The sequence below is a fragment of the Crocodylus porosus genome, unplaced genomic scaffold (assembly GCF_001723895.1).
Source record: "Crocodylus porosus isolate Cpor-Errol unplaced genomic scaffold, CroPor_comp1, whole genome shotgun sequence".
NCBI classification, from domain to species: Eukaryota; Metazoa; Chordata; order Crocodylia; family Crocodylidae; genus Crocodylus; species Crocodylus porosus.
This window is the reverse complement of record NW_017728920.1, coordinates 10,061,685-10,072,003: the sequence shown is the minus strand read 5'-3', so window position 1 is coordinate 10,072,003 and position 10,319 is coordinate 10,061,685. Positions and strand designations below refer to the sequence as shown.

At 46.8% G+C, this 10,319-nt stretch overlaps 1 protein-coding gene across 1 annotated transcript in view; it reads left to right on the top strand.

Annotated features, from left to right (window-relative positions):
- Window positions 1–10,319, top strand: part of UBE2D1 (ubiquitin conjugating enzyme E2 D1) — a 33,181-nt gene that overhangs the window by 257 nt on the left and 22,605 nt on the right. The window lies entirely within an intron of this gene.

Here is a 10,319-nt window from a genome sequence, read left to right as displayed (position 1 = left end):
CGGGCAGCGCTGCCAGGGCCGCTGGGGCGGGAAGCGGAGGCCGCGGCAGCTCCCTGCCTGCCCGCACCGCTGCCCGGCCGAGGGGCGTCGGGAGGTCGCCTATAGTCCGACCCTTGCTCAGGGCAGCACCATCCCTAACTGTCTCAGCCCAGCCAAGGCTTTGTCCACCCAGGTCTCAAAGACCTCCAAGGATGGAGATCCCACAGCAAGGGTAGCTTGTTCCTGTGCTTCACCACCCTCCTAGTAAGAGAGTTTTTCCTTACATCCAACCTAAACCTCTCTTCCAGCAACTTGAGACCGTTGCTCCTTGTTCTGTCTTTTGCCACCACTGAGAACAGTCCAGCTCCATCCTCTTTGCAACCCCCTGCAGGGAGTTAAATCCCCTCTCAGTTTTCTCTTCTCCAAACTAAATAAGTCCAGTTCCCTCAGCCTCTCTTCAGAAGTCATGTCTCCCAGCCCCCTCACCATTTTACTTGCCATACACTGAACTCCTTCCAATATGTTCACGTCCTTTCTGTAGTGGGGGCCCAAAACTGGACACAGTACTCCAGATGTCGCCTCACCAGTGCTGAAAAGAGGGAAACATCAGTTCCCTCAATCTGCTATCGATGTTCCTACTAATGCAGCCCCATATGCCGTTAGCCTTCTTCTCAACAAGGGCACACTGTTAGCTCATATTCAGTTTATTGTCCACTGTCAACCCCAGGTCTTTTTCTGCAGAGCTGCTGCTTAGCCAGTTAGTCCCCAGCCTGTCCTGATGCATGGGATTGTTTTATCCTACGTGCAGGATTTTGCACTTGTCCTTATGGAACTTCATGAGATTCCTTTTGGTCCAATCCTGGACACAACCTCTAGGCAGGTCCCAAAACTCAAACCTACAAGCAGCACTTGTAAGTGACATCCTTTTAAAATTAAAGAACTTGTGCAGACTCTGTTCTTCCTGGAATGCTTGCTCTATAAGGGTCCATCTTTTGTGGCCATAGAGCTGTTTTTTACCATTCATGAGAACTGTAAGTGATGGGTACATGTTTCGCAGATAGTCTAAGGTTATAAAGTTATGTTGTCTTGCTGCTGTTACTAATTTCATGGCATCCATGTAGTCCCATTTAGCATTCTATCCTGCTGTATCCATGTGGAGTAGTGCTCAGTTTCTTGTTTAGAATTGTTTACACAATTATTTGATGAGGATGTCACAACTGGTTAACTGGAAATGAATTAAGGTATTAACCTGAATTATGCCAGCCACTGAACTGAGCTTAAAGTACAGATTTAGGAGCTGGGAGAGTTAATACCAGCTCTGCCATAGATTACTTAGGAAAACTGAGGTAGAGACAAGCTATCTGTCAAATGAAGAGCAGTCATCTACCTTGTGGGATTCAGAAGTGCCATTTATAATACTCAAATTTCACATAATGTCCTCAGGTGGAAAGAATAGAATAAATACAAATTACTAAATATATTTAAAGTTGTTCTAGGCTATTTTATTTATATAGGGGTATTCTAAACAGTTGATAGGAGACCTTTAATTCCAGATAGCCAGCAGGCAATAGAAGTATTCATTTGGGATCAGTTCTATGGTCCCACTAAGAAACAGCTTGATTGCATTCTGTCCCCAGTGGTGGCCAGGACCAGATGTATCAAAAGACAATACAGGATTTGGAATAATTTGCTTAACTCCCTTTCTTCCCATAAAAGCATCATCCTGATCTCTAGTAGTTAGAAGCATGAATCTAAAATCAGATTATTTTATCCCTCCCCAAACTGTCACTAAATATAAATAATAACTCTGGACTGTATTATTTGTATAAGCAAGCAGTCAAGTCTTTGGAATATTGCTAAACTCTTGGAGTCAATTTCTATAGTAGTGAATTCTACAGTCTACATATGCATTATATTAAAAGGTTTCCTTTTATGATATGTTTGCTACTTTTTTTTTCTTTGACTGTTCATTTCTTTTTAAGCTGTTGAACAGGGAGAGCAAATGTTCCTGATGTACTTGCTCTCTATCATTATTGTGTACTTGTCTCCTTTTTTGTCTCCTTTGTAAGGTGAACAGTCAGTCTTTTCGGTCTCTTTATGTGAGGTTTTTATAGACCCTTATTGATTATTGTTGTCTTTTTCTGAATCCCTCTGGTTTTATAATATCCTTTTTGGGGTGGTATGATACATACTGTATGCAGTATTCCAAAGGAATACCACTAATGTAAAGCATCTGTTCCATTATATTTGCCATATTTTTTCTCTGCTTACATTTCTTATGTTGTATCTTTTTTTTTTTTTCTTAAGAGCTCCTCCATGTAGAGGAAGCCTATAACTTGTACAGTCAAAACATTTTTAAAAAGCTTTCTGACATGGTTGAGTGGTCTGTGAACAGATCTTTGCACTGTGTGTGAAAACTTAGAAGTTGGTATTTCAAAGTGAGAAGAAAATAACCTAGTCTAACAGTATTCTCATCACTTATCTGAATTACTTATTTTTTATTTGAAATGTGAAAAAAATTCAGAGGGAGAGAGATAGCAAAAGGTTTGCTGAAGTTAACATGTCCAACATTAGACTGCTTTCTGCTTCTAGCTTGCAGAACAAGAATTTATTTAAGTAATTCTTCCTGCAAATCCCCAGTCTCTCTGGTCCAAAAATAAATCACACCACCACTATTAACAGGATTTTGTCAACAGCCAGTCTCAAAAGTGATAAAACATTAAAAAGTTAGCTTGCAGGTGATCAGAAAAGTTGCAGTGAAGTATATTTCACTTTCAAATAGGCTGTTAGGGGAAAATTAGCTTAAATGACAATAATATCTTATGTATGTCTATATATGATGTAAAGTTTTCCTTCGTCATTGTAAAATTGAGGCTTACACGTTTAAAACATCTGACTTTGCACTCAGTGACCTTCATTCTGAAGGTTGGTGGTAGTTACCATGTCTCAAGTATATGGAAGTATGTACTTGTTTCTAAACTGAGTGTTCTTTTCAGAATATTCTGTCCCTGATTTTAAGCTTGAGTATTCTTATGACAGCTCTATCTTATAAATAGCTACTGAAATAGGATGTTCATTGAGCTCAAGTGTCTTCTCACATCTATAGTTCTAATAACATATATGTTCAGGATGACAGTCACTGCTAAGGAATCAGAACTGTACAGTGAATTTTTACTAAGTCAGCATATTTTCTTTGTGATAGGTGTTAGTATTCACTGTAACTAGTATCAGTATTGTAATCACTGCTGTATTGACTTCTGTCATCTATTCTGCAGTATTATCCTCTAAGAAGGTGGACAGAATGCTACATTAATTTTTGGAAAAATATATCCTATCCCGTAGGACACAGGCAGGCAAAATATGGCCCATGGACCAAATCTGGCCTACTAGTTTGATTTAATCCAGCCTGGAGGTGCCCAACAATGAATTGTACACTGCCCAGCTCACACCTTCATGCATGGGAGGGCCCTGGCCAGCATGCACAGCTTCTGAGCAGGGCTCAAGAGACTTGCTTGTTTTCCCTGGCCTCCAGTGGCTTCTCCTCATGCCCCTGCTGCAGCACTTGCTCTGGGCAGCAGGCACAGAAGTTGCACCTGAGCAGTAGGCCTGTGCGAATAGGTCTTTGATTCAGATTCGGATTCAGCCAATTCAGAGGACAATGATTTGATTTAGAGATTTGGATCACTGTCCCAAATTGATTTGGCCAAATTGGCTTCAGAAGATTTGGCACTGATTCGGGGAGATCTGGATCAGCTGGGGAGAGGCAGGCACAGCTGAGTGGCTGCAGATTTTCCTGCGGCTCCTCTGGCTGTGCCTGCTTTTCCCAGGGCAAGGAGAGCCGTGAGAGAAGCCCCCATGGCTGCCCTGCCCGGCCCCAGCCTAGTCCCGGCACTTTAAAAAACAAAAAAAACCCCTGCATTCACCAGCTGCAGCAGCAACGATTGGGGCCACTGGGTGCTTGTGGCAGAGCCCCCTGCGCAGCGTGGTGCAGTGGGGGGTACTGGGGATTGCCTCTCCCATCTGGCACCCACATGGTAGCTGCCCCATGGTGTGGGTGCAGCGTGGCTCAGCAGGCCTACATCATGTCCACATCAGCACTGGGAGCGGGGGCTCTGCCCTGCTGCTGCTTGCCAGCCAGCGTTGCAAGTGTGGGATGCGGGCGCAGCAATGCTGGGAGCAGGGTCTGTGCCCTGCTGCCGCTTGCCCCCATCTGCCTGCACCTGCATCCTGTCCCCCACCCACCAGGCAAGCAGCAGCAGGGTAGAGCCCCCATTCCCAGTGCTGCTGTGCCTGCATCCTACTCCCCGCGCCCCCCTCCCTGAGCAATGCATCCCCCTGCCCTGGCTGGGCAGCTTGTCCCAGCCCCAAGCCCTTCCTCCCCCATGCCCCTTCCCTCCCCTCTTCCCCAGCCCCAGCAGACTTACCAGCTGGAGGCAGCTGTGTCATCTGCATGTTTAAACTATGCAGGAGTGTGGAGCCCAGGGCCCACGCCCAACGGGGAAGTGGGAACACAGAGCTGGAGTGGGTGGGCTGTAGGGTGTGAAGGAGGGTTGGGGGGCATGGGGACCCCCACACATCCCCTCCATGGTGTATAGCCCCCACTGCTGGTGGCAGCAGCAGCAAGCAATGTGCCTTCAGGATGCTCGTGGCCCATTTAGGCACAGCCACCTGGCAGCGCACAGCTTCAGCCAGTTCTGGGAGCTCCACATGGCGGCAACAAGACCAGCCCACCTGTGTCCTGAGGGGCTCACATGCAGCCCCTGAGACTCATGCACCATCAAGGGAAAGCCCCACACGATGGAGCTGACTGCCTTCTCACTCCCTGCCTCCACATGCAGCTCCTGAGACTCCACCGGAAGTGACGGAGAGCCCTGCTTCCCAGTGGAGTCCCAGCAGGTGCACCTGGCAACAGGGAACTGGAAGGCAGCTGGCTTCATTGCGCAGGACTTCCCTCTAGTAGTGCGCGAGTCCCAGGAGTTATAAGTGAGCCTTGCGCAGTAGAGGCAGGTTGGCCTGGCTCCACTTCTTGCTGCCATGTGGAGCTCCCAGAACTGGCTGGAGCTGCGTGCTGCCAGGTGGCTATGCCTGTGTGGGCCACAAGCATCCCAAGGGCACGCTGCCTGCTGCTGCTGCTGCTGCCACTGGCAGTGGGGGCAGTGTGCCATGGAGGCATATTGGGGAGGGTCCCCACACCCCTCACACTCCACAAACCCTACACACCCACATGCTGCCCACCCACAGCCTGCCCCACATAGGCCTTCTGACATATATATACACACCCACACTTGCCAACATACCCTACACTGCCCCCCGCCACACACATGCCTCCCACACCCCATCTCTCACACCCGCACACATGCATACGTGTGCATACACACACAGTGCAAGAGTAAGACTTTATTTTGAGCTGTTATGAAATCACCCCTGTGTATACTATGCAAACACACAAATCAGGACAAAAATATTATTTGAAATAAAATTAAACTACATTATAGTAGGTGTTTGACTTTAAGCATATGAATTTAAGTAGACGGTTCCAAGATGGCAACCTGCCCCCCAAAAGGAGTGCTTCTGGGGACAAGGGGAGGGAATTCTGGTGGCAAAGGTCAGGGATTTGTGCAGGGGGGGACTTCCAGTCCCAAGATGGCAGCCAGGGGACAGGGCACCTGCAAAGGAGCAGGGCTACCGTTGCAGCCCTCGACATCTTGCCAAAGCCCATTAAGCAGCCCTTCAGCCAAAATAATTGCCCATCCCTGCTGTAAGAGAACCCTCATAAGACCGCTGGTCAAACAGCTAAAGACTAGCAGCAGATCATTTCAAGTGACGCTCATGAACTAAATGAATGTAGAACAGTGAGGCATCATGTCTTGGGTGCCATGCTAAAATGCATCAGTCCTTTCCCAATACTAACATTCATCTTGGGCCTGAGGAATTCTCTGTTCGGGCACCAGGTGCACCCAAACCTATAAGGAATAAAAAGCAAGAACATCTGGAAAGAAAGAAATATTATAATATTAAGGACCCTAGTCATTATTCTGCTTTACTCCTACTAGTCCCTGACAAAACACTTCTACTGAGGTTGGAGTATTAATGTAGCCTTTAGGGGTGTATGAAATGGGCCGTATTCTATTTGGATTCAGGCCAAATTAGGGACAGTGATTCGATTTGTTGACTCGGATCACTATTCCCGATTTGATTCAGCTGAATCCAGATCTGAAGATTCAATGCTGATTCAGGGAATCAGTGATTCAGACATGGACACAGCTTTAAATGTTTTTTTCTACGTACCTCGAGGTACCAGGCGCAGCTCATGAACACTGCAATGCTGGGGTGGATGGAGCATCCCACTGGAGCGCAGGGGAGCCCCCTGCGTGGTCAGCAGTGGACCTGGAAGTGAACCAGAAGTACTTCTGGTCCACTTCAGGGTCTGCTGGGGAGCATGCGGCGGGGGCCCCTGTGCCCCCTGGCTCGGCGATAGGCCATGGGGGGACTCCGGGTGTCCCCCCAGACCCAGGAGGCACCAGTCACCGAACGAGGGATGCATGGGGGGGCCCCCAGCTTGCTCTCCAGTGGACTGGAAGTGCTTCTGGTCTGCTTCCAGGTCTGCTGCCAAGCGTGCTGGTGAGCCCCCCATGCTTCTGTGGGACACTCCATGCACCCCAGCATCACAGCATTCATGAGCCACCTACTATCTAGAGGTACCTAGAAAAAACATTTAAAGCTGTGTCTATGTCCAAATCACCGAATAGTTGGGAACAATGCTGGATAAGCTTTCAGGCACAAAGTATCCGTCTTCAGGTCACTTCTATGTAGTGCTGTGTGTCCCCTTAAAGTGGGAATTGTGTTTCCTGTATCTGTGTAGCACCACATATGTGACCACCCCTTAGCCAATGAAATATATCAAATGCAGTTCTTGCTGCGAGTTGGATTTATAATAACTGTGCCACATGAAATTCATATGTACTGTAGCATATTTTATAAACTAGTTTGGGGAGGCCTTAAGAGGAATTTCTTGTCATTCATGGACATGTACTACCATTTCTCGTTGTTTGTTTCAAAATATGTATGCTCTTCAGTTTTGCCGTGTGCCTGATTCTTTCGTTCTGGGTATTCTAGTTATTCTTTAGTTAAATTACTGAAGTTGGCCTGCTTATCCTATATGTCATAGTATTTAAACTAAGTTGGCCAGGGGATGGAGACCAAAGCCCTGAGGTAAGTGGGGAAGCAGGAGCCCTGGAGGAAGAGCAATCAGGAGGGGGCAACAGGGTAGGTGTTCTCATACTTCCTGAGAAATCGGGGCTATCAACCAGTTACCTCGGGTATCTGTACACAAATGCACAGAGCCTGAGAAACGAGCAGGAAGAATTACAAGTCCTTGCATAGTCAGAACTGTGACATGATTGGAATAACAGAGACTTGGTGGGATAGCTCCCAGGACTGCAGCACTGTCATGGATGGGTACAAACTGTTTAGGAAGGACAGGCAGGGGAAATGAGGAGGAGTTGTACTTTATGTAAAAGCCATATGTATGATTGCTCAAAGCTCCAGTATGAAAATGGAGATAGGCCTATGGAAAGTCGCTGGGTTAAGGTTAGAGGGGAGAGCAACAAGGGTGATGTTGTGGTGGGGGTCTGCTATAGACCACTGGATCAGGCAAAAGTGGTAGAGGAGGCTTTTGTCAAACAGCTAGCAGAAGTTTCCTGATCACAAGCTCTGGTTCTCTGTTTGGGAATATTTTAATGAAGGCTACATCAAACAAGAAGTACTTTTTGTAGAAAGTAATGATTAAATCAAGGCATCTTGACCAGTGATTTAAATCAAATCCACCCTGGATGGAGAGCAGCAGAGCAAGAACCCTGAACTTCAGAAAAGCAGACTTCAACTCGGCTCAGGGAACTCATGGGCAGAATCCTCTGTGAAGCCAGCCTGAGGGGGAGAGGAGTCCAGGAGAGCTAGCTGTACTTTAAAGACACCTTGCTGAGAGTGGAGGAACAAACCATCCCAATGTGCAGGAAGTCTAGCAAGTATGGCAGAAGACCAGCTTGGTTTAGCAGAGAACTCTTCAGTAAACTAAAATGACAAAAAGGAAGCTTATAAGAAGTGGAAACTTGGACAGATAACTGAGGAGGAGTATAAGACTATTGCGCAGCCATGCAGGGATGAAGTCAGGAAGGCCAAAGCGCAATTGGAGTTGCAGTTAGCAAGAGATGTAACAAGAAGGGGTTCTACAAGTATGTTGGTAGCAAGAGGATCAGGGAAAGTGTGGGTCCCTTACTGAATGGGGGAGGCAGCCTTGTGACAGGATGCAGAAAAGGCTGAAGTGCTCAATGCCTTTTTCGCCATAGTCTTTACAGGCAAGGTTAGCTTCCAGACTACTGCATTGGGCAGCACAGTTTGGGGAGGAGGTGAGCAGTCAACAGTTGCAAAAGAACATGTTAGGACTATTTATAAAAGCTGGACATGTACAAGTCCATCGGGCCGGATGGGATAAACCCAAGGGTGCTGAGGGAGTTGGATGATGAGATTGCAGAGCCACTAGCCATAATCTTTCAATATTTATGGTGATCAGGAGAAGTACCAAATGATTAAGAAAAGAGAGAAAGAGGATACAGGGAACTATAGACCAGTCAGCCTCACCTCAGTCCCTGGAAAAATCATGAAGTAGATCCTCAAGGAATTCATGTCTAAGCACTTGAGAAAAAGGTGATTAGGAACAGTCAGCATGGATTCACCAAGGGCAAGTCATGCCTGACCAACCTAATTGCCTTCTATGATGAGATGACTGGCTCTGTGGATGTTGGGAGACCAGTGGTTGTGGTATACCTTGATTTTAGCAAGGTTTTTGGTACGGTCTCCCACAGCTTTCTCCTAGGCAAACTAAGGAAGTATGGGCTAGAAGAATGGACTCTTAGACGGACAGAATACTGGCTGGAGCATTGGGCTCAGAGGGTAGTACTCAATGGCTTGATGTCTAGTTGGCAACCAGTATCAAGTGGAGTGTCCCAGGGGTCAGTCTTGAAGACCTTGAACAAAACCGTCCCCATCAATGACCTGGAAGATGGCATAGAGGGCACCCCCAGCAAGCTTGCACGTGGCACCAAGTTGGGATCAGTAGTAGATACACTGGAGGGTAGGGCTGGGATTCAGAGTGATTCAGACAAATTGGAGGATTGGGCCAAAAGGAATGTCATGAGGTTCAACAAGTACAAGTGCAAAGTCCTGCACTGAGGACAGTCCCATGCTCTAGTACAGGCTGAGGGCTGACTGGCTGGGCAGCAGCTCTTCAGAAAAGGACCTGGGGGTTACAGTGGACAATAAGTTGAATATAAGCCAACAGTGTGCCCTTGTTGCCAAGAAGGCTAATGGCATACTGGGCTGCATTGTTAGGTGTGTTGCCAGCAGGTCAAGGGAAGTGATTATTCCTCTCTATTCAGCACTGGCAAGGCCACATCTGGAGTACTGTGTCCAGCTTTGGGGCCCCCACTACAGAAAGAATCTCTCCAATTTGTCCACATCCAGCAGAGGGCAACAAAAATGGTTCAGGGGCTGGGACACATAACTTCTGAGGAGAGGCTGAGGGAACTGGGCTTATTTAGTTTGGGGAAGAGAAGACTGAGGGGTTTAATAGCATCCTTCAACTACCTGAAGGGAGATTTGAAAGAGGATGGAGCTAGACTTTTCTCAGTAGTGGCAGATGACAGAATAAGGAGCAATAGTTTCAAGTTGCAGCAAGGGAAGTTTAGGTTAGATATTAAAAATAATTTTCTCACTGTGGGGGTGTGTGGAGAGGGAAGGTAGTAAAAAAACTGGAACAGGTTACCCAGAGAAGTTGTGGAATCTCCATCCTTGGAAGTTTTCAAGACCCAGCTAGACAAAGCTTTGGCTGGGACGATCTAGTTGAGGATGTTCCCACTTTAAGCAGGAGGTTGGACTAGATGACCTCCAGAGGTCCCTTCCAACTCTAATTTTCTATGGTTCTAATACAATTGAAAAGCTTTATTACCCATCTTTTTTCAGGGGCTTGTCTCTGAATGGGGAATTTAATTTTTGATGCTCTTGGGTCAAACTTAGTTTTGCAAATATTTCTCAAAATTCCTATTAGCTATCTCCTTGTCTCAAGATGTTCTTGGATATTTGGAAATTATTTTTTGAGAACTTTGTTGAACCTGAATCTTCATGTTAATATTCACTTTGATTCCTGTGAATCAGTGATGACCAACCTTCTTAGCCTGTAGACCAAATGAGTAGTGCCAGGCTTCTCTGTGGGCCCAGTCAGGCATGTAGTGGTGGCCCAGCCAGGGACCGATCCAGCTCCATGGAAATGGCCCAGTTGGGGCTGA